This window comes from Mobula hypostoma, chromosome 3 (assembly GCF_963921235.1).
Source record: "Mobula hypostoma chromosome 3, sMobHyp1.1, whole genome shotgun sequence".
Taxonomy (NCBI): Eukaryota; Metazoa; Chordata; class Chondrichthyes; order Myliobatiformes; family Myliobatidae; genus Mobula; species Mobula hypostoma.
The window spans coordinates 215,961,876-215,984,357 of record NC_086099.1 but is presented as its reverse complement, the minus strand read 5'-3'; the positions used below and the strand labels follow the sequence as shown (position 1 = coordinate 215,984,357).

Below are 22,482 nucleotides of genomic sequence, written 5' to 3'. Positions count from 1 at the left end.
TCAGGGGAATTACTACTAAAGGGACAGAGAATAAATTGGCCTGTTATGCGGATGACATTTTGATCTATCTAGGGCAACCAACATACTCTTTACCTAAATTGATGCAATCCTTTGAACAATATGGCCAATTATCAGGATACAAGATCAACATAGATAAAACCCAACTACTTTCATATAACTATAGTCCACCAAGAGAAATTGAAAGTAGATATTCTTGGGCATGGTAAACAGTGTCTGTCAAATATTTGGGTATCATTATGCCAAAAGATTTGGCAAAATTATCAGAATGCAATTATCAGCCTATACAGTATATAAAAAAATTAAGGAAGATATAACATGATGGAACCTAATTCCTTTTCTTGGTCTCAGTTCAAGGATTAAATCTATTAAAATGAATATACTGCCCAGACTACTATATCTCTTTCAGACCCTACCAATAGAGATTAACCAAAATCAATTCAATGAATGGAACAAGATGCTATCAAGATATATATGGCAAGATAAAAGGCCTAGAGTTCATCTCAAAACTTTGTAATTAGCCAAGGAAAATGGGGAATGGGGCCTACCTTCTCTTAGAGATTACTATTTTGCAGCACAGTTAAGAACTGTGATACGCTGGTGCAACCCATCATACGACACTCAATGGAAAAACACTGAGGAGAGGATACTTTCCATCTCCAAACAGGCAATTTTGGCTTATAACAACCTACAAAGTTACATAAATACTATTGATAACCCGTGGGTGAAATGGACTCTTAAAATATGGAAAACTATTATAAAAGAATATAAACTAGAGAGAGACATTGCAATTCTTAAATGGTGTGCATATGACTCGGATTATACGCCAAACAAACTGGATGCTAAATTTAAGGACTGAACAGCTAAAGGAATAACAGCTACTTGCAATATAATGAAAGAAGGAACACTGTTCACAGTTTTGAAATGCTCAAAGAGAAACACTTACTAGAAAAACAAGACTTTTACCGGTATTTATAGATGCGACAGTATGTTAATAGGAGGGTTAAAAGTGTAACCAAGGCAAGTACATGTCTGATAGAGCTATTTAGAAAAGCATATAATTCAGACAACCATAGAAGAATAATTTCAAGCGTGTATAAGGGTTTGTCGAATCTTAAAACACATTCAACTTCACACATTAAAACAAAATGGGAGAAGGAAGGAGGAATAATAATATCTGAGGAAGACTGGACAATAATATAGAGGTATCAATGGAAGTGTACCAGTTCACAGAAATGGAGGGAGTTCAGGTGGAAAAACTTGATAAGATATTTTATTACACCCTCTCAGAAATCCCATTATGATAGTAACTTCCCTGCTTGCTGGAGAAATTGTGGAAATCAAAATGGAAACAATTATCACATTTTCTGGCAATACCCCGTTATCAAAGACTATTGGAATGGGATACACAATGCCCTACAAGACACCTTTAAATGCGAAATACCCTTAGAAAGTAAGACCATATATTTTGGGTATATACCTCAAGAATAGTTGAAAAGAGATAAATATTTAATGAATGTACTGCTGGTGACTGGTAAAAAAGATCCTTACCAGGAAATGGTTATCACAGGAGAGCCCAGCTTTAAATGTATGGATGGAAATTACAATGGACATTTACAAAATGGAGAAGATAACAGCATCTGTTAGTCATAAGTTGGAACAATTTTATTCATACTGGAAAAAATGGTATAACTACATAACAACTCATAGGCCTGATTTTATTCTCACAAGTCAATGAATATGTTGTAAAAAAAATCACTCCCTACTCTGTACATAGTTTTCTTCTTTCGATTGTTCTTTCTTTCCTCTCCTTTCTCTAAATGTATACCTCAGATAAATATTATGTGGAGATTTGTGACAAATATGATTATATGATATATATGTACAGTATCTGAAATACATCTTATGGAAATGTTTGTTTGATGATGAAATTCAGTAAAAAAATAAATTACAAAAAAAAAGAGAAACGACAACCAACACACACAGACACAGACTGGCAGACAAACACACACACACACACACACACACACATTAAATGTTACAAGAATGAAAAATGAATAAAGAGATCCGACAGGGCAAAGAAAAGACGAAGGAAAAAGCAGTCATGGTCATCTCATACTCAGACCAGACATAACAAAAATCCCAGTGATAACAATCAACCTAGAAAATCACCTGATTCCAGCGGTGACACCTGCTATTGAAAACTAAGAAGCTTCTGGAAAAATACAGAAGCAATTGTACTACAATTGCTGGAAAATTCACCGAATAATCATATATATATATACTCTCAGTGACCACTTTATTAGATACACCTTTACACCTGCTCATTAATGCACATATCTAATTAGCCAATCATGTGCAGCAACTCAATGCATAAAAACATGCAAACATGGTCAAGAGGTTCATTTGTTTTTGGACCAAAAATCACAATAGGGAAGTAATGTGCTCTAAGTGACTTTGACCGTGAAATGATTGTTGGTGCCAGATGGGGTGGTTTGAGTATCTCAGAAAATGCCAATCTCCAGGGATTTTCACACACATCAGCCTCTAGAGTTACAGAGAATGGTATGAAAAGACAAACAATATCCAGTGTGCGGCAGTTCTGTGGGCAAAACCACCTCGTTAACGAGAGAGGTCAGAAATGAATGGCCAAACTGGTTCGGGTTGACAGGAAGGCAACAGTAACCCACCTAACTATGTATTATAACAGTGGTGTGCAGAAGAGCATCTCTGAGTGCACAACATGTCAAACCTCAGAGTGGATAAGCTACAGATGTAGAAGACCACAAAGAGTGCAGGTGATCACATAAAAATACAAGCAAGCATCAGAAATTTAAAATACAAGGAAAAGACAATTCTACCCCCTAATCTAAGAGGGGCTGAATGGTCACCTGTTTTTTTTAAGCTTGCATTGAAGCAGCCATGGTATACAGTACAGGGACATATCTACGGAAGATAGAGTCTATGGCAAGCACTGAAATTGCGCCACTGTCCAAACATCTGACACCCTTCTTTTAGATAACTTTATCATAATATCAGCTCAAAAATACAAGTCAAGCTCGTTAATATTTTAATTAATAAATTATGGCACTACATGAAAATTATAACTGCACCTTCCTTGCTTTCACTGATGCAAATTGGTCTATGATGTGATCAAAGTCAGTTTTTTCAGTTTCTTCTCTTTCTACAGTCAGCAGAGCAAGATCACAGAGTCTGCCTTGACCCATGGAGGCTCTCAAATACGAAAGTATTAGCTTTATCTCGCTGAATGATCTCTCACAGCTGGTGATGGAAACTGTGATGGTTAGCATTATCTGAATAGCAATGCGAAGATTGGGGAAGACGCTCTCACCTCTATACTGAACAATAAATTCAAGAAGCTCTTCAGGTCTTGATATTTTTATGTTGACCCGCCTTGATAGCAACATTCTGCAATCCAAAATTTCTTCATATAGCCGCTGTCCATCAACATCAGAGCTGTACAATTGACTCTAATTTTTGCACTTCTTCTTTAGGTCATTACTGTCGGTGCCATAACACAGTCCCTCGACATCGAGAAGGAACCCGAACTTGGCGTCAGTGTCGTGCAAACGAGTGAACCTTTCGTCCATTTCTCTGTGAAGACGGTCGAGCGTTCCCTTCATGACTCTTTCCACTTCCTCCTTAGCTGTTAACCCAGCGTCTCTCGAGTTCTCATCAGCCATTCATTTCCTTCGGCTCTGATATCTTTCAACTTCAATATTCCATTCTTGACAGAGACTGACCCCTTCTTCGATTGACTCACTGACCAACACCTCTCTTCCATCATAAAAATGATTCTGGAGGGCTTTCAAATCCAGGGCATCATCGCGGAAGTTCATGCTAGGATCCTGCAGCCTCTTTTGAATACGGTCAATGCGAATGAGTACTTTGTTCCAAAAGCCTAGCAAAATCAGAAAATCATAACTCAACATGCAGCTGTACAGCTGCCTTGCATCACTTCTTGTTTCACTGGTCTCGTTTTCATTGTCCATCATGTCCTGGAGAACTTGAAGTATCTCCTCAAGGTACTTGTTGACAGGCTTCACTGCTTCTGTCCTTGTACTCCACCTGGTTTCGGACTCCGAGTTAACAATCGCAGGCACGGTGTTTTTGAGTTTTTCCCAGTGCTGTGTTGAACGAGAAAAAAACACATAGAGAGCTTCGATGGTTCCAAAAAATGTAACCATCATTGTATCCTGCTTGGCTGCATGTACACCCACCAAGTTGAGTGAGTGATTGCTGCAATTCACAAACACTGCCAGGTTGTTTTTCTCACTTATTCTTTGATGAACACCATTTCTGTGTCCAGCTATCACAGCAGCGTTGTCATAGCACTGTGACCAACAATCTTGTAGCTCCATTTCATCCTTCTCTAGCTGTTTCAAGATGTCTTCAACCAAGCTCTCAGTATCTGGATAAAACCAAGGGAGGACTCTCTAATACGGACTGCTTTCCCTCTCAAAATCAACTTCCACATACCTCACTACTTCTGACATCTGCTCACGGTGTGCCTGATCAAGAGTCGAGCTGAATATGAGACCATAGTACGTGGCTTTACGAATGCTTCTCAGTAAACTCTGGCAAACAGTAGATGCCATCATGTGGAAGAATTCATTCTGGCCACCCAGTGAAAGATAAGACGTGGATCCAGGATGACTTTCCAAATGAGTGAGGTGTTCTTTTATGACAGGGTCAAAGATGGCCAGTAGTTTCAGTAAGCCAAGGAAATTTCCCACATTGGAGTTATCGTCTAGCTGAAGTGACTCCCTGTGTATTCGCAAAGCCAGGTTCTGAGTCACAAGGAATTTTATGCAGTGAAGGATTCTCATCAAGATATCACACCACTTCTGCTTTTCCTTCTCAATCTGTGACTGAAATACCACGTCAATAACTCCTCTGTTTCCAGCTAAATTTCTTTCCATTTCTTCCCACTGTGTGAAGCATTCCCGATGATTCTTGGCATTTTCATGAACACTAATCCTTTCAGGTGCTTTCCACTGGCTGAATCCACTTTCCTGCTCCAATGAGGATTGATGGTCTGACCTGGAATAGAGAAGACAACAGATACAAAATGCGGACTTTTTAGAAGGGGAATAGACCAGCCATGAGTGAGTCACTTCCTCACCACAACCATTTCCCAATTTCCTCTTGAACTAAGTTTTGTTCATTGAGCGGTTATTTGTTGGTAGGGAAGGCCCCTCACTGTTCTGGAAATACTTCGAACCCAGCTTTATTATTTCTGTTCTTAATGCGTCAGGCAGAATTGCATTTCCAGTATCCCTGTCGAACTTCAGAAGTCCAGTGCAATGCTGTTCAATTACTTCTGGTATGACAGTTCGAGGCTCTTTGACACCATCCAGTTCACCAGGTTCAGTGTCGTCAGGTTCAATCTCGTCAGGTAAAATCTCGTCAGTAAACTCAACATCACCACCACCACCATCGTCTGCCCCTCCTGTCATGTCCACGTTCTCTGTGGCAGCCTCACTCTTAATTTCGTCATACTTGGATTTACCTGACTTGACTTCCTCCTCTGTTTGTGACGCATTTGTACTTGACCCACCTTCAGATTCTAACAAACTTGTAGCAGGTGCATGGAACGTGTTGAACTACTTGTTCTGGGCTTTTCAATGAAAGGCATGAAGAACTTGCCGACTTCTTGGCTTCCTCCGCCTCCAACTTTCGTCTCTTCTGTCCTTCAGCTCCACTTTCCTTCTTCTTTGTGAAGAAACGTTTCATGCTCTTCTTACACAATGCTCTGAAATAAGGCTATCCTAGTGCTTCTCACCCATGATAATCAAAGACAGATCATACATCTGAAGAAAATTCTTTTTCCACTATCCGAGGATGGCTTGTCTGACTTTAATAGAAACTGTTCAGTGGCTCCCCCCTTCAAGTGGCGCCCAGGGCACGTGCCATACCTTAGATACGCCACTGACACAGTAGGTCACTCAATGAAATGACAGCAAGGTTGTTATCACAGTCCTCGAGTGAACAGATTGATATAATCATAGATCACCACAGAACACAAACAGGCCCTTTGGCCCATCTAGTCCATGTCGAACTGTTATTCTGCCCAGTTGCATCGATCTAAACCTGAATCACAGTCCTCCATACCCCTCCCATTCATGTGTTATCCAGATTTCTCTTTAACGTTGAAATTGAACCTGCATCCACCACTTCCCCTGGCAGCTCGTTCCACCCTCTCACCACCCTCAGAGTGAAGTTCCCCCTCAGGTTCCCTTTAAATGTTTCACTTAACCCATGACCTCTACTTCTAGTCCCACCCAACCTCAGTGGAAGAAGCCTGCTTGCCCCATGTATACCCCTCACAATTTTATATACCTCAATCAAATCTCCCCTTGTTCTCCTACGCTGTAGGAAATAAAGTGCTAACTTATTCAACCATTCCCTAAAACTCAGGCCCTCAAATCCTGGCAACATCCTTGTAAATTTTTCGGTCTTATCGATCTATTTCCTGTGGGTAGGTGACCAGAATGCACCACTTTGATATAAGCAATGAAAGGTAGTGGGGGGTTCACTGGGTGCCGAAACAGGACACAATAGGATATTTCCAGTGCACAGATACACCTATATTCAGGGCAGGCCCAGTGATCAGTGTTCAACAGTGATCTGATGGTGCTCCCACCTAATTGAAAATATTGACCTGTAATCCTTCAATACAACCAAGTCAAGGAATGAATTGAAAATAAATCCTCTTCGAAGCCTGCAGAAGGCATTGATCAACCGAGAAAGTATGTCCATCGGGGTAGAGTTTTATCTACAAGACACAGTGTTTACACAGAGACTCTGAGATCTTGGTACAAGCTGAATGTCATAGAGTCAAAGAGTCATTCCTGACGACATGCTGTGTCCATGTCAACCATTAATTATTCATCAGCACTAAATCTCATTTACAGGATTTAGTGCCTTGCCTTCTGTGCCTTGGTGATTCAAGTTCAAGTTTATTGTCATCTGACTGTACGTGTGTACAACCAAACAAAACAATGTTCCTCCAGACTACGATGCACCCATATATTACATACAGCACACAATCCAAAATATAACCATATAAAATATAATACAATTCAAGTGCTTATCTAGATAATGTGGGGTAAGTCTCTGCCTCCACCACCCCATCAGGCTGTGTGTTCCAGTGTGTGAAGAAATTCTTCCTCAGGTTCCCTCTAAACCTCTCGCCTCTTCCTCGAAGGCTATTTTCTCATTGTAGACACCTGTTACGAGAAAAGATTCTTGCCGCTGAACCTGTCGAACTTGTGCAGCTGAGCTTGTGTCAAGTCCATCGTGGAGACCAGCCACTGTGAGGGAATAACCATTGTGGTCAATGAGGGGTACAAGTTCCTAGCTGTGAACATCAGTCTGGTCCAGGCACATCGATGCCACGGCCGAGAGAGCTCACCAATGCTCATTTACTTCCTCTGGAGGCTACAGAAATTCAGCATTGACTCTTATCAATCTTTATTGTTGAAGCACAGTAAGCATTCTGCCCGAATACATCACGGCTTGGTATGGCAACTGCACTGCTCCTGACTGCAAGAAACTGCAGGGAGCTTTAGCTACATCAGTGTCCCCTTCCATGGACTCTGTCTATACTTCTCCCTGCCTCAGTAAAGCAGTCAGAATAACCCAAAAGCTCACACACCCCTGGACGTTCTCTCTTCTTCTCTTGTCTTCCATTGGGCAGAAGATACAAAAGCCTGAAAGCACGTACCAGCAGGCTGAAGGAGATCAGAGATCTCTTTGCAACAGCATGGTTACAATATTCAGGGACCTGAAATATTACATTTGTTTCTCTTTCACAGATGCCTCTTGGCCTGCTGAGTATTTTCAGAATTTTCTGTTTTTAATTCTAGAACTCACTACTCAAAAGGTGGTACAATCTGAAAGCACCAGAAGCCACAGGAGCAGAATTAGGCCATTCAGCCCATCGAGTCTGCTCTGCCATTCCATCGTGGCTGATTTATTATCCTTCTCAACCCCATTCTCCTGCCTTCCCATAACATTTGACAGCCTTACCTATCAACCTATGTCACAAATATACCCAGTGAATTGATCTCCACAGACATCCGTGGCAATGAATTTGATAGATCCAATACCTTCTGGCTAAAGAAATTCATCCTCAGCTCTGTTTTAAATGAACATCTCTCTATTCTGAGGCTGTGCCCTCTGGTCCCAGACTCCCCGCACCATAGGAAACATCATATCCCTGGGACCCATCATTAGTGAGAGAGTGGAAGCATGGGGGCATGCCGGCTGATCCTTGTGGCTTCCTTTCAAGCCCGATGCCTTCAGTGAACAGAAAGAGCGCCGCCCTGTATAGAGAGCTCAATGCAGTGATGTCCTTGATAAAACACTTGTCTAAATGGTGCCTTAGCTACAAATTGCCATTTAATTATCCAATAAAGTGAGGATAAAGGAAAGAGGGAAAGGAAGAGCATTCAATGGTAAACGATAGAAATTATTTCAAAAAGCATATCCACTTACAGGGTCATCACTACATCAGTACAATAACTAATAGCTCACTCTACTGAATCATGCACTTAAGGAATCCAAAGCAAGAGCTTCCAGCCAATTTCATTGTTACCTCCCTCTGTCTGACAACCTTCAATTCAATTGAATATAGAGGTGTCAGAACCTACAAAAACTTCAAAGCGAGCAAATAATTTGTTCATTGTCTTTATTAAAATGTTCAAATATACTCTCAGTTGCCACTTTATTAGCTACGGGAGGTTGTGTATTCAGAGATGTTCTTCTGCGCACCACTTTGTAATGTGCGGTTCTTTGAGTTACTGTCACCTTCCTGTCAGATTGAACCACTCTGGTCTTGCTCCAACACTGTTATCTCTCGACTTGCCTCACACCCAGAAACATATCGATCTAGTTCTGAATGAGCACAGCGTCTGAATGCCCGCAGCCCTCGTGGGCAGAAGTTCCAATGATTTGTCAACCCGTGCGTGGAGGTACTTTGGCGTCGTCTTAATTCTGAGCCGCCTGCCCCTTCCTCTCAAACCCCGGGTCCAAGTTCCTCAGTCAAAGGAAGCATCCTCACTGCATCTAGCCTGTTGAGCCCTGTAACAATTTCAGTTGCACTCTTCTCAACAAAGTCCACCCAATCTACTCAAGCTCTCCACACTCCACCAGCCCTGTTTCAGTCGTCCTTCTCAGGCAAGTACATCCCTCGTTAGGTGAGGAAGACGCAGCTGGACACTGGCCTCTAGGTTTGGTCTCACTAAAGGTCTGCTTCATCGCAATAAGTCTACATCAGAAACTTACTGGATTCTGAAAAGGCTGGATAGAGTTGACATGGACAGAATGTTTCCTTTAGTGGGAGAGACTCAGGTTTGAGCGCAAGGCTTCAGAATATAGGGAAAGAGATGAGGAATTTCTTTAGCCAACAACAGGAATTCTGCAGATGCTGGAAATTCAAGCAACACACATCGAAGTTGCTGGGTAGTAGACCTGTGGAAGACTGTGGAAGCCAAGCCACTGGGTATATTCAAGGCAGAAATTGATAGGTTCTTGATTAGTAAGGGGATTAAGGGTTATTGTGAGAATGAGTCTAAGTAAAAATAACCAGCCATGATTGGTGAAGCAGTCTCAATGGGCCAAATGGCTTAAATCTGTTCCTATATCCTATGGTCTATAGTTACAACTCTCTAGTACCATTCCTTAAGCTGAAGGCACAGATGCTCCCAGTACCCCAAGGGTAGTTCCACTAGAATTCCTTATAACAAAAGCATTCAATCCTTCCTCATGCCCTTCCTGTCTCTCTCCCGAGAAGACTGGGAATCCTCGGTATTATCCAGCACAGTGGACTGCGAAAGACGGACCCCTGAACAGAGTCAGGGTCAAGAGCTTGCTCAATGGGGGTCTGAGAGAACAGTCGGGAAGGTGGCGATGAGACCAACGATCGCAACAGGCATGATCTTAATGTAATGACTTAACGCAGTTCCTGAGTGTTTCTGACGACCTTAGAGGATCTGATGATCAGTCTAATTTAAAGTTGGATCATTGGAACAGCACACGCAAAATTAGGACTAACAACAGGGTCCTGGTGAAAGGTCTCAGCCTGAAATGTGGACTGGTTATTTCCTTCGTGGACGCTGCCTGACCTGCTGAGTTCCTCCAGCACTTTGTGTGTGTGTTGCTTCAGATTGCCAGCATCTGCAATCTCTCTGGCATCTCCATCATTGGAACAGTCTGTGTCTGCCAGAATCCGTACTCTATTCCCTAAACGCTGCACCAGCTGTTCCGGGGGGGGGGGGTGGGGGGGGGGTTTAAAAAAAAACTGAACACAAATGCTGGAATGAAACTAGTTTTGAGTGATTTACACAGGACTCTGCCCCAGCTGGTGAGTGACTGTGGAACATTTAGTTCTGTGAACGGGTCACCATTGGAATGGATGACGGAGTTGGTTTTGATTCACGTTCACATCAGACGCGCAGGAGGGAGTGTGGGGGGAGCTTCCCCAGCCCCTCAGGATCCCAAGCTCACACAGTGCATCACAGTCCTCGAAAAATCTACCTGGCCTGAGCAGAACTCTTTAACATAGAAAGTGGTGTATTTCACTGAAACATACCGAGACACAGTGATACAGTCAGGGCAGCACAGCGACATAGTGGTCAGCGCATCGCTTTACAGTACCAGGTTCAATTCCCACCGCTGCCTGTAAGGAGTTTGTATGTCCTCCCCGTGATCACGCGGGTTTCCTCTGGGTGCTCCAGTTTCCTCCCACAGTCCAAAGATGTATCAGTTGCTAGGTTATTTGGTCATTGTAAATTGTCCCGTGACTTTGACCAATTAAATCCAGGGTTTGCTATATCTCAATAACTATATTAATGAAATAAGCCCTTGGCATTCACTGTACATTGCACACCCCTTTCTGGTCCTGAAATGTCAGCTGTTCATGCCTCTCCACGGATGCTGCCCGACTTGCTGAGCTCCTCCAGCATTTTGTATGCGTTTCCACCTGGGACATATCTCCCTGAACGTCCAACAGTAAACTTCATCAGGGAAGTGGAAAGGGTGGGCGCAGAGAAAGTACTTCCGTCAGTAGGAGTGTCTAGGATCCAAGAGCACGTACGGTCTCAGAATGAAAGGATATCCCCTTGGAACTGAGATGAGGTATTTCTTTAGCTGGATGGGGGTGTGGAATCTGTGGAACCCGTTGCCATTGGGGACTGTGGTGGACCAGTCATGAGGTGTATTTAGACTAATAGGGAGAATGCAGGAGGATGAGAATTGAGAGAAAAAAAGAAAGCAGTCATGATTGACAGGCGGAGATTTGATGGGCCAAATGGCCTAATTCTGCTCCTGTTTCTTACTATCTTATGATAAATGCTCACATTGATGGGTGTTGGGAATATATAGGACCATAAGAGATAAGAGAAGAATTAGGCCATGGCTGATCTATTTTCTCTTTCAACCCCATTCTCCTGCCTTCTCCCCTTAACTTTTCATGCCCTGACTAATCTAGAACCCATCAACCTCCGCCTTAAATACACCCAATGACTTGGCCTCCACAGCTACCTGTGGTAATGAATACCACAGTGTCACCACCCTCTGGCTAAAGAAATTCCTCCTCATCTCCATTCTAAATGGACGTCCCTCTATTCTGTACCCTCTGGTCCGAGACTCTCCCACATAAGAAACATCCTCTCCACATTCACTCTGTATAGGCCTTTCAACTTTCGGTAGGTTTCAATGAGATCACCCCGGAATCATCCTCGTAAACCTCCTCGGGACTCTCTCTAATGACAGCACATACTTTCTGACATATGGGGCCCAAAACTGTTGACAATACTCCAAGTGAGCCCTGACTAGTGTCTTATAAAGGCTCAGCATTAGCTCCTTGCTTATATATTCTAGTCCCCTTGAAATAAATGCCAACATTGCATTTGCCTTCTTTACCACAGACTCAACCTGTAAACTAACCTTTCTGGGAATCTTGCACGAGGACTCCTAAGTCCCTCTGCACCTCTGATGTTTGAACCTTCTGCCCATTTAGATAATAGTCCGCGCTACTGTTCCTTTTACCAAATACATTATCATACATTTCCCAACACTGTATTCCATCTGCCACTTTTTTGCCCATTCTTCCAATCCGTCCAAGTCCAGCTGCAATCGCATTGCTTCCTCAGCACTACCTACCCCTCCACCTATCTTCGTATCATCTGCAAACTTTGCCACAAAGCCATCAATTCCATTATCTAAATCATTGATGAACATTGTGAAAAGTAGCAGTCCCAATACTGACCCCTGAGGAACACCACTAGTCACTGGCAGCCAACCAGAAAAGGCCCCTTTCATTCCTACTCACTGCCTCCTGCCTTTCAGCCATTCCGCTATGTCAAACTACTTACAATACTTCAAGTGAGGCCTCTCTAGTTTCTTACAAAGCCTCAGCATTAGATCCTGGCTTTTATTTTCAGTCCTCTAGAAATGAAGGCTAACATTCCATTTATCTTCCTCACCACTGATTCAACCTTCAAGATAACCTTTAGGGAATCCTGCATGAGGACTCCCAAGTCCCTTTGCACCTCGGATTTATGAATTTTCTTCTCGTTTAGAAAATGATCCTTCTACGATACTGCATGACCATACATTTCCTGGCACTGTATTCCATTAGCAATTTCTTTGCCCATTCTCCTAATCTGTCTAAATCCTTCCGTAGCCTCTCTACTTCATCAAAACTACCTGCTCTTCCACCTATTTTCAGCTCATTAGCAAATTTGGCTACAAGGTCATCAATTCTGTCATCCAAATCATGGGAAAAGAAGCAGTATCAACATCGGCCCAAGTGGAACGCCATTAGTCACTGGGAGCTAACAGAAAAATGATCTCTTTATTCCCACTCTTATGCTTCCTGCCCATTAGCCAATTTTCTATCCATGGTGGTATCTTTCCTGTAATACCATGGGCTCTTATCTTGTTAAGCAGCCTCATGTGTGATACCCTGTCAAAGGCCTTCTGAAAATCCAAGTTCATAACATCCAACAATTTTCCTTTATCTATCCTGCTTGCTATTTACTCAAATATTTCCAACAGATTTGTTAGGCAAGATGTTACGATAAGGAAACCATGCTGACTTTAGCCTATTTTATCATGTGGCCCCAAGTCTCCTGAGACCTTATTCTTAACAATTGACTCCAGCATCTTTGCAACCACTGAGGTCAGACTAACTGGCCTAAAACTTCCTAGTTTCTGCCCCTCTCCCTTCTTGAAGAGTGGAGAGACATTTGCAATTTTGCAGTCTTCTAGAACCATGCCAGAATCTAGTGATTCTTGAAAGATCATTACTAATGCCTCCACAATCTCTTCAGCCACCTCTTTCGGAAGTCTGGGATTCTATCTTTCCAGGTGAGTTATCCACCTTCAGACCTTTCAGCTTCCCAAGCATCTTCTCTAGCAGTGGTAACTTTACATGTTCTACCCCGTGACACTTGAACTTGTGGCATACTGCTAGTGCCTTCCACGGTGAAGATAGATGCAAAATACTTATTTAGTTTGTCTGCCATTTCTTTGTCTCCCATTACTACATCTCCAATGATAGTTTTCAGCAGTCCAAAGTCCATACTTGCCTCTCTTTTACTTTTTATATATCTGAAAAAAAAACTTTTGGTATCCTCTTTGTTAATGTTGGCTAGCTTACCTTCATATTTCATCTTTCCTCTCCTTATGGCCTTTTTAGTTGCCTTCTGTAGGTTTTAAAAAGCTTCCCAATCCTCTAGCCTCCCACTAATTTTTTCTCTATTATACAGTATGCTCTCTTTTGCTTTAATGTTGTTCTTGACTTTTCTTGTCAGCCACAATTGGATCATCCTGCCTTAAGAATATGTTTTCTTCTGTGGGATGCATCTATCCTGCGCCTTCCAAATTGCTCCTTCAAACTCGAGTCATTGCTGTTCTGCTGTCATCCCTGCTAGTGTCCCCTTCCAAGCAACTTTGGCCAGCTGCTTTCTCATCCCTTTACTCCACTGTAATACTAAAGCATCTATCTTTAGCTTCTTCCTCTCAACTTGCAGAGTAAAGTCTATCATATTATGAACACTGTCTCCTAAGGGTTCCTTTACCTTAAGCTCCCTTAAGCTGATCTAAAAACATCTTGTAGGCATTCTACAAATTCTCTCTCTTAGGATCCAGCACCAACCTGATTTTTCCAATTGACCTGCATATTAAACTCCCCCATGATTATCATAACATTGCCCTTTTGACATGCATTTTCTATCTCCCATTGTAATTTGTAGTCCACATCCTAATTCACCAATTTAAGAAGATGCGAAGTGGCTGCCTCTTCAAACTCATCTGCAGAAACAGGTTAAATTCCTTTCATTAATGTCTCTTTTTCTCCTTGTCTAGGTGGTTGAGGTTCTATTGAGGTCCTGATCTGCAACGGCACTCAGACTATGTAGTTTTTGCAGCGGACGAGTTCCTGTTCCTGGAGCTTGCCGGCTGATGGTTTTCCAACATTTTCTGACTGCTTGGAAGATGGTGCCTCTGGGGTGTGGCCCAGTGCAGCTCTGTGGACAATAGACAATAGGTGCAGAAGTAGAACATTTGGCCCATGGCTGATCTACTATCAATACCCAGTTCCTGCCTTGTCCCCATAACCCTTGATCCCCCTATCCATAAGATACCTTCTTGAAAGCATCTAGAGAATTGGCCTCCACTGCCTTCTGAAGCAGCGCGTTCCACACCTCCACAACTCTCTGGGAGAAGAAGTTCCTCCTCAACTCTGTCCTAAATGACCTACCCCTTATTCTTAAACCATGCCCTCTGGTACTGGACTCTCCCAGCATCTGGAACATATTTCCTGCCTCTATCCTGTCCAATCCCTTAATAATCTTATATGTCTCAATCAGATCCCCCCTCAATCTCCTTAATTCCAGCGTGTACAAGCCCAGTCTCTCTAACCTCTCTGCGTAAGACAGTCTGGACATCCCAGGAATTAACCTAGTGAACCTATGCTGCACCTCCTCCACAGCCAGGATGTCCTTCCTTAACCCTGGAGACCAAAACTGCACACAATACTCCAGGTGTGGTCTCACCAGGGCCCTGTACAAATGCAAAAGGATTTCCTTGCTCTTGTACTCAATTCCCTTTGTAATAAAGGCCAACATTCCATTAGCCTTCTTCACTGCCTGCTGCACTTGCTCATTCACCTTCAGAGACTGAGGAACAAGTACTCCTAGATCTCTTTGTATTTCTCCCTTACCTAACTCCACACCATTCAGATAATAATCTGCCTTCCTGTTCTTGCTCCCAAAGTGAATAACCTCACACTTATTCACAATAAACGCCATCTGCCAAGTTTCTGCCCACTCACCCAGCCTATCCAAGTCACCTTGAATTCTCCTAACATCCTCATCACATGTCACACTGCCACCCAGTTTAGTATCATCAGCAAACTTGCTGATGTTATTCACAATGCCTTCCTCTAAATCATTGACGTAAATCATAAACAGCTGTGGTTCCAATACCGAGCCCTGTGGCACCCCGCTAGTCACCACCTGCCATTCCGAGAAACACCCATTCACTGCTACCCTTTGCTTTCTATCTGCCAACCAGTTTTCTATCCATGTCAATATCCTCCCCCTAATGCCATGAGCTCTGATTTTACCCACCAATCTCCTATGTGGTACCTTATCGAATCCCTTCTGAAAGTCAAGGTACACCACATCCACTGGATCTCCCACGTCTATCTTCCTGGTTACATCCTCGAAAAACTCCAATAGATTAGTCAAGCATGATTTGCCCTTGGTAAATCCATGCTGGCTCGACCCAATCCTACCACTGCTATCAAGATATGCCACTATTTCATCTTTAATAATGGACTCTAGCATCTTCCCCACTACTGATGTTAGGCTAACAGGGCGATAGTTCTGACTGATTGCAGGCTGGTATTGCCAAGGGAGAAGGAACATCAGGATTTGTCTGTGGCAGATGTATGGACAGAGGTCTCTGTAGTCAAGCGGTCACACTCTCTCTCTCTCTCGCTCTGTGGGGGAGAGTTTGCTGCTGATTCTCAAGATGAAGAATCTCGGAATAAAACCTGAGCGGCTGCGTATAAGATAGTAACAGTGACTGTCAGTCTACCCTTCCACTGTGAAATGGGTGCTACCTTAGTTGTTTGTCACAGAGAGAGAGAGAGCCTGTGGCATGTCGAACTGTGGGGTAAACAATTGCTTTTATTGATGCAGATCATGGTCTCTCTTTGGGTACTTTGCTGTTGCTTGGTGAGTGGTAGGCGTTGACGCTTTTTGCTGAAACAGGTGGGGTGAAGTTGATGTATTGATGCTTGCTGCTGCCTGCACGGAGGGAGTGGGAGAGAAGGCTTTGGAGGATTCTACATCTTCTGATCATATGTCATTTCTTTCTAAGGGCTTGATTTCATTTTTTTCCAAGAGAGCCACCCCACACACACACACCCTCTGCCTACCTTTCGATACAACATGCATCCTTGGAATGGTGGAACTGGTTGGAAACCTCCGCATCTCTACGGGGCAGCGCAGTGGCGTGGTGGTTGGTGCCAGCGATCAGCAGTTGAGGTTCATTTCCCTCCACTGCCTGTTAGGAGCTTGATCGTTCTCCCTGCGACCCCATGGGTTTCCTCTGGGTGCTCCAGTTTCCTCCCACATTCCAAAAAAATATACGGGTTAGGGTTAGTAAGCTGTGCTCGTGGCTTCTTGGCGTCGGTAGCATGGTGACACTTGCGGGCTGCCCCCAGTGCATATTCAGATTGTGCTGGTTGTTGCCACAAACAACATATTATTTAGATTAGATAATGAGGACACGCAGTCCTCTTTTATTGTCATTTAGTAATGCATGCATTAAGAAATTATACAATGTTCCTCCGGTGTGATATCACAGAAACACAAGACAGACCAAGACTGAAAAACTGACAAAAACCACATAATTATAACATATAGTTACAACAGTGCAAGCAATACTATAACTTGATGAAGAACAGGCCACGGGCACCGTAAAAAAAAGTCCAAAGTCTCTCGAAAGTCCCATGATCTCACGCAGACAGGAGAAGGATGAAAACTCTCCCTGCCATGCTTCCAGTGCCGCAAACTTGCCGATGCAGCATCCTGGAAGCACCCGACCACAGTTCGACTCTGAGTCGTCCGAAAACTTCGAGCCTCCAACCAGCCCTCCGACACCGAGCACCGTCTCTGCCGAGCGCTTCGACCCCAGCCCCGGCGCCAGCAGCAGGCAAAGCCGAGGATTTGGGGCCTTCCCTCTGGAGATTCTCGATTGCATAGTAGCAGCGGCAGTGAACCGGGCATTTCAGAAGTTTCTCCAGATGTTCCTCCGTGCTTCTCATGTCTGTCTCCATCAAATCAGAATTGTGCATGGCCCCCTATTTAACAAATACAATATCATTTCACCGGAGAGGCCGTGTGCACTGCGTAGCGCCGCCATCTTCTCCTCCCGCCTTCTATTAACTGTATGTTTTCACGGACATTGGAGAATAATTTAATCTTTTATCTTTAAATAAATTAGCACAGGCAGATGGGCAATGTGGCTTCCTTGTACTGCCTCATTTGACACACCATGGGCTTTTCTAACTCTATCTTATTGTCCATCCTCAAATTCTATAGCCCCCTCCAGTTGTGGTGCATGAGTAGATCTGCAAGACCCCATCCTGAACATTCTCACCTCTCAATGAAGCTCCTTCAATTCCACCACTGCGACCAAGTTTCCAGTCACATGTCCCAGCCTGATCGTTTTGTGATTGGGCCAATCATCCTTCAGTGAAGTGCCTGGGGAGGTTTTCGCCAAAAGCCCCGCATCAATGAAGTCTAAAGTTTCTGCAAGTACGTGATCACGTACTGCCGTGGACAGTGCAACTCTGACCCAGCGACTGAAAGATCCCAATGTTTCCCCATCTGGCTCTAGCGAAAGGAGGTAATGACCAAAAAAAAAGCCCAAGTGGTTTAAGCTGATGCTCAAACAGGGTGGACGTGGAGAGTATGTTTCCCATGGTGGGGGAGTATAGGACCATAAGTATAATTCATTTCGCCAGATGGTGGTAAATCTGTAGAATTCATTACCAGTGATGGGTGGTGAGGCCAAGTCAATGGATGTATTTAAAACAGAGATTGGTAAGTTCTTGATTAGTAAGGGTGTCAAAGGTGATGGGGAGAAGTCAAGAGAATGGGATTGAGACGGAAAATAAATCAGCCATGAATGACTGACTGAGCAGCCTTGATGGGCCAAATGGCCTAATTCTGCTCCTACATCTTATGGTCAGAAGTCCTTTGACAAGGTGTCGTTTATGAGGCTGCTTAACAAGGTAAGAGCCCATAATATTACAGGAAAGATACTAGCATGGATAGAAGATTGGCTGACTGGCAGGAGGCAAAGAGAAGGAACAAAGGGGGCCTTTATAAAAGAATTGGCTGCCGGTGACTAGTGGTGTTTCGCAGAGTTCACTGTTGGGACTGCTTCTTTTCACATTATATGTCAATGATTTGGATAACGGGGTTGATGGCTTTATGGCTACGTTTGCAGATGATATGAAGATAGGTGGAGGAGCAGGCAGTGTTGAGGAAGCAGGGAGTCTTCAGAGGACTAGGCAGATTGAAAGAATGGGCAAAGAAGTGGCAGGTGGAATATAGTGTAGGGAAGTGTGTGTTCATGAACTTTGGTAGAAAGAATAAAGTTGTAGACTGTTTTCTAAATGGGGAGAAAATTCAAAAATCAGAAGTGCAAAGGAACTTGGAAGTATTTGTGCAAGATTCCCTAAAGGTTCATTTGCAGATTGAGTTGGTGGTAAAGAAGGCAAATGCAATGTTAGCATTCATTTCTGGAAAGCTAGAATATAAAGGCAAGGATGTAATGCTGGGGCTTTATAAGTTATTGGTCAGACCACATATGAAGTATTGTGAATGGTTTTGGGCCCCTTATCTAAGAAAAGATGTGCTATAACTGGAGTGGATCCAGAAAAGGTTCGCGTGAATGATTTCAGGCATGAACGTGTTGATAGCTCTGAGCCTGGACTTGCTGGAGTTCAGTAGAATGTGCAGAGGATGCACCTTATAGTGGGGGAGTTTAGGACCAGAGGGGACAATCTCAGAATAGCAAGACATCTATTTAGAACAGAGATGAGGAGGAATTTCTTTGGCCAGAGTGTGGTGAATCTGTGGAATTCATTGCCACAGACAGCTGTGGTGGCCAAGTCATTGGATATGTTTAAAGCAGAGGTTGATAGGTTTTTGATTAGTAAGAGTGTCAAAGGTTACAGGGAGAAGGCAGGAGAATGAGGTTGAGAGGAATAATAAATCAGTTATGAGGGATTGGCAGAGCAGAGGCAATGGGCCAAATGCCCTGCTTCTGGTCCTATGTCTTGTGGGTGAAGGGCCTGTTTCTGTGCGATATATGACTCAGATACTTACCCAGATCCCTTTTCAATCTGCTCCTACTGTATCCCTGACGGTGAATTCCAGCCTCTAAGCATTCACAGGGTGGAAAAAAATAACTGAACAGGTTCAGTCTTTTTGTAAAGTGGTTAATGGTCCACTCCCTGGATCTACTTACTTCAGCAAACTGGTTTAATAAATACTGTGGCCGCGAAGATTACTTGCATCAAAAGTTTCACTGGGGAGTTGGGTTGGACTGATGAAGCAATGCCCCTGTGCACTCCAGCCGCAGTAATTAATGCAATCTCGTTCGATTGATATGTTGTTTTATGCCTGGCTGTTAATTGTGTAGATTAAACTTCCTGGCACAACTGGTTCTCAGCTGAAGTGAGATGTTCGGTGGAATGTGTGGGTTTACAGTTTGGTGACCGGGAGGCCGGACAGACTCTGTGGTAGGACTGTCACAGTGCCCAGCAGAAGTTGAACAGCACAAACATCATAGCATCCTTGTAATGCAAAACACTCCACACCAGCTTCAATACATTTGGAATTAATTGGTTTTGACAAAACGTAATATCTTATTTAATGCTTCAAATGCACAAAATTAACAGAAATTTGACTTCTGTGGACAAAATACAGCCTAATGCAAAATGGTGAGGGGTGTAGTAAATTGTGGTAAACTTTTCTCCTGAATAGAGGTATTTATAACAAAGTACCTCCTCACACCACCCTCAGAGTGAAGAAGTTCCCCCTCCGGCCCCTTAAATATTCCACCTTTCCCCCTAGAATATGACCTCAAGTTCTAGTTTCACTAAACCTCAGGGGAAAAAGGCTGCTTGCTATCTATACCCCTCATCATTTTGAACACCTCTATCAATCCTCCCCTCATTCCCCTGCACTCTAGGGAATAAAGTCCGAATCCCTTCAACGTTCCCCTATAACTCAGTCCCACAAATCCCGGCAACATTCTTGTAAATTTTCTCTGTACTCTTTCAATCTTATTGATATCTTCCCTGCGGATAGGCGTCCAAACTGCACACGATGTTCCAAATTTGGCCTCACCGACACTTTATACAACTTCTACACAACATCCAAAATTCTCCAGTGAATGCCCTGATTTATGAAGGCCAACATGCCTCTCTACCTATGATGCTTCTTTCAAGGAATTATGGATCTAAATTCCCAGGTCCCTGTGTTCTACCACTCCTCTGTGCCCAGCCATTCATCGTGCCAGTGTTCTACCCTACATTCTGGAGTGATCAGGACTCACCCGATGGATGATGTTGGGATGACAAAGAGGTCATGGAGAAGAGTGGTTTTAGAGTCCCTCAGTGACCTTGAATGATTGAAGAACAGCAGACGGTCTGGGGGCATTCCAGGTGTAAATGTGCAAGTCACCTGTGTGAGAAAAATTAACTCCTCTAATCTGGCATGTCCATCAGCAGATCTTCCAAACTATTGGACGTTATTAATGCCCCATCACATTTTTCTTTAGTATTACACAGTAACGCAATAACTTTTATTTATTTGTTTTAAGATCTAATATATTCAATTTAGATTTAATATATTTTTAATTAATCTACCACCTGCCAGGGTTGCTGGGACAGGCAAGTTAAAGTTCATTTTTATTGTCATTCAACCATACACATGTATACAGCTAAACGAAAGAATGATCCTCAAAACGTCTACATAAATCACATACAGCACATAAAATATCAACACAATAATACTAACAGATAATAAAATATCCTGATTACAAATTGACATAAATTGTATATACAACATATAGTTAAATATAATGCTACTAGCTCCATCAAAGATAATGTGTATTGGCTGATAGAAGGCTGTTTGGAAGGCTCAAAGACCGGTAGAAGAAACTGTTCCCCAGCCTAACGACCCTTGTTCTTATCCTGTGGATCTTCTACCTGACGTAAGGAGGATAAAGAGATTGTGTATCAGATAGGAGGGGTTATTGACAATGTTGAGGGTTCTGTGAAGGCAGCACTTCTGGTATATGCCCTAGATGGGGGATGACAGAGAACCTGAAGATTCCCTCAGCTTTCATCACAATCAGATATGTTAGGGACATTTAAGAGACATTTAGGTAGGCACATGGTTGAAAGAAAAACGGTGAGCTATGTGAGAAGGAAGGGTTAGAATGACCTTAGAGTAAGACATAAGGCCATAAGACATAGGAGCAGAATTAGGCCATTCAGCCCATCGAGTCTACTGCACTATTCCATCATGACTGATTAATTATCCCTCTCAACCACATATTCCTGCCTTCTTCCCAATACCTCTTGACACTCTTAGTAATCAAGAACTTATCAATCCTTGCTTTAAGTATACCCAATGACTTGGCCCCCACAGCCGTCTGTTGCAATGAATTCCACAGATTCACCACCATCTGGCTAAAGAAAGTCCTCCTCATCTCTGTTCTAAATGCATGCCCCTCTATTCTGAGGCTGTACCCTCTGATCCTAGACTCCTTCACTATGAGAAAGAACCTCTCTACCTCCACTCGATCTAGGCCTTTCAATATTCGATATACAGTATTTTAATAAGATCCCCCTTCATTCTTCCATTTCTTCATGGATGCAATGAAGTCATAGTGCACTACAGCAGAGACAGAGGCTATTCGGCCCATCTAATCTATGCTGAAACATATGCCACAGATGGCTGTGGAGGCCAAGTCACTGTGTAAATTTAAGGCAGGGGGTGATAGGTCCTTAATTAGTAAGAACGTCAAATGCTGCAGGAAGAAGGCAGAAGAATAGTGCTGAGAGGCATAATAAATCAGCCTTAATTGATTGGCGGAGCAGACTCGATGGGCCAAATGGCCAAATTCTGCTCATACGTTTTATGGTCTTGTGGTTACTGAGATAGAGAGGATAGATAATTGTTATCAGAAATCAGGGTATTTCAAATTGTGCCACGACATAGAAAAAGAACTATTTACCCAGGAGCACAGCACTCAGCTATATTCATTACATCTAATATTAATTTAGACCAGTGTTTATCATCTTATTTTTTAACTTCTGGCACTGGGTGTGTGCAG

General features: G+C 43.1%; 1 protein-coding gene across 3 annotated transcripts in view; it reads right to left on the bottom strand.

The window, feature by feature from the left end:
• Nucleotides 1-16,875: 16,875 nt before the first annotated feature.
• xylb (xylulokinase homolog (H. influenzae)) overlaps nucleotides 16,876-22,482 on the bottom strand; it is a 337,542-nt gene continuing 331,935 nt past the window's right edge. The window contains exons 20-21 of one of the 3 annotated variants that reach the window (XR_010017455.1): nucleotides 20,695-20,822; nucleotides 16,876-17,422 (exon numbers count right to left, since the gene is read on the bottom strand). The gene's annotated coding sequence lies outside the window, so the exon portion shown is untranslated. Of the gene's footprint in view, nucleotides 17,423-20,694; nucleotides 20,823-20,954; nucleotides 21,350-22,482 lie in introns of those variants that run through there. The other 2 variants (XR_010017457.1, XR_010017456.1) reach the window with 2 other exon arrangements.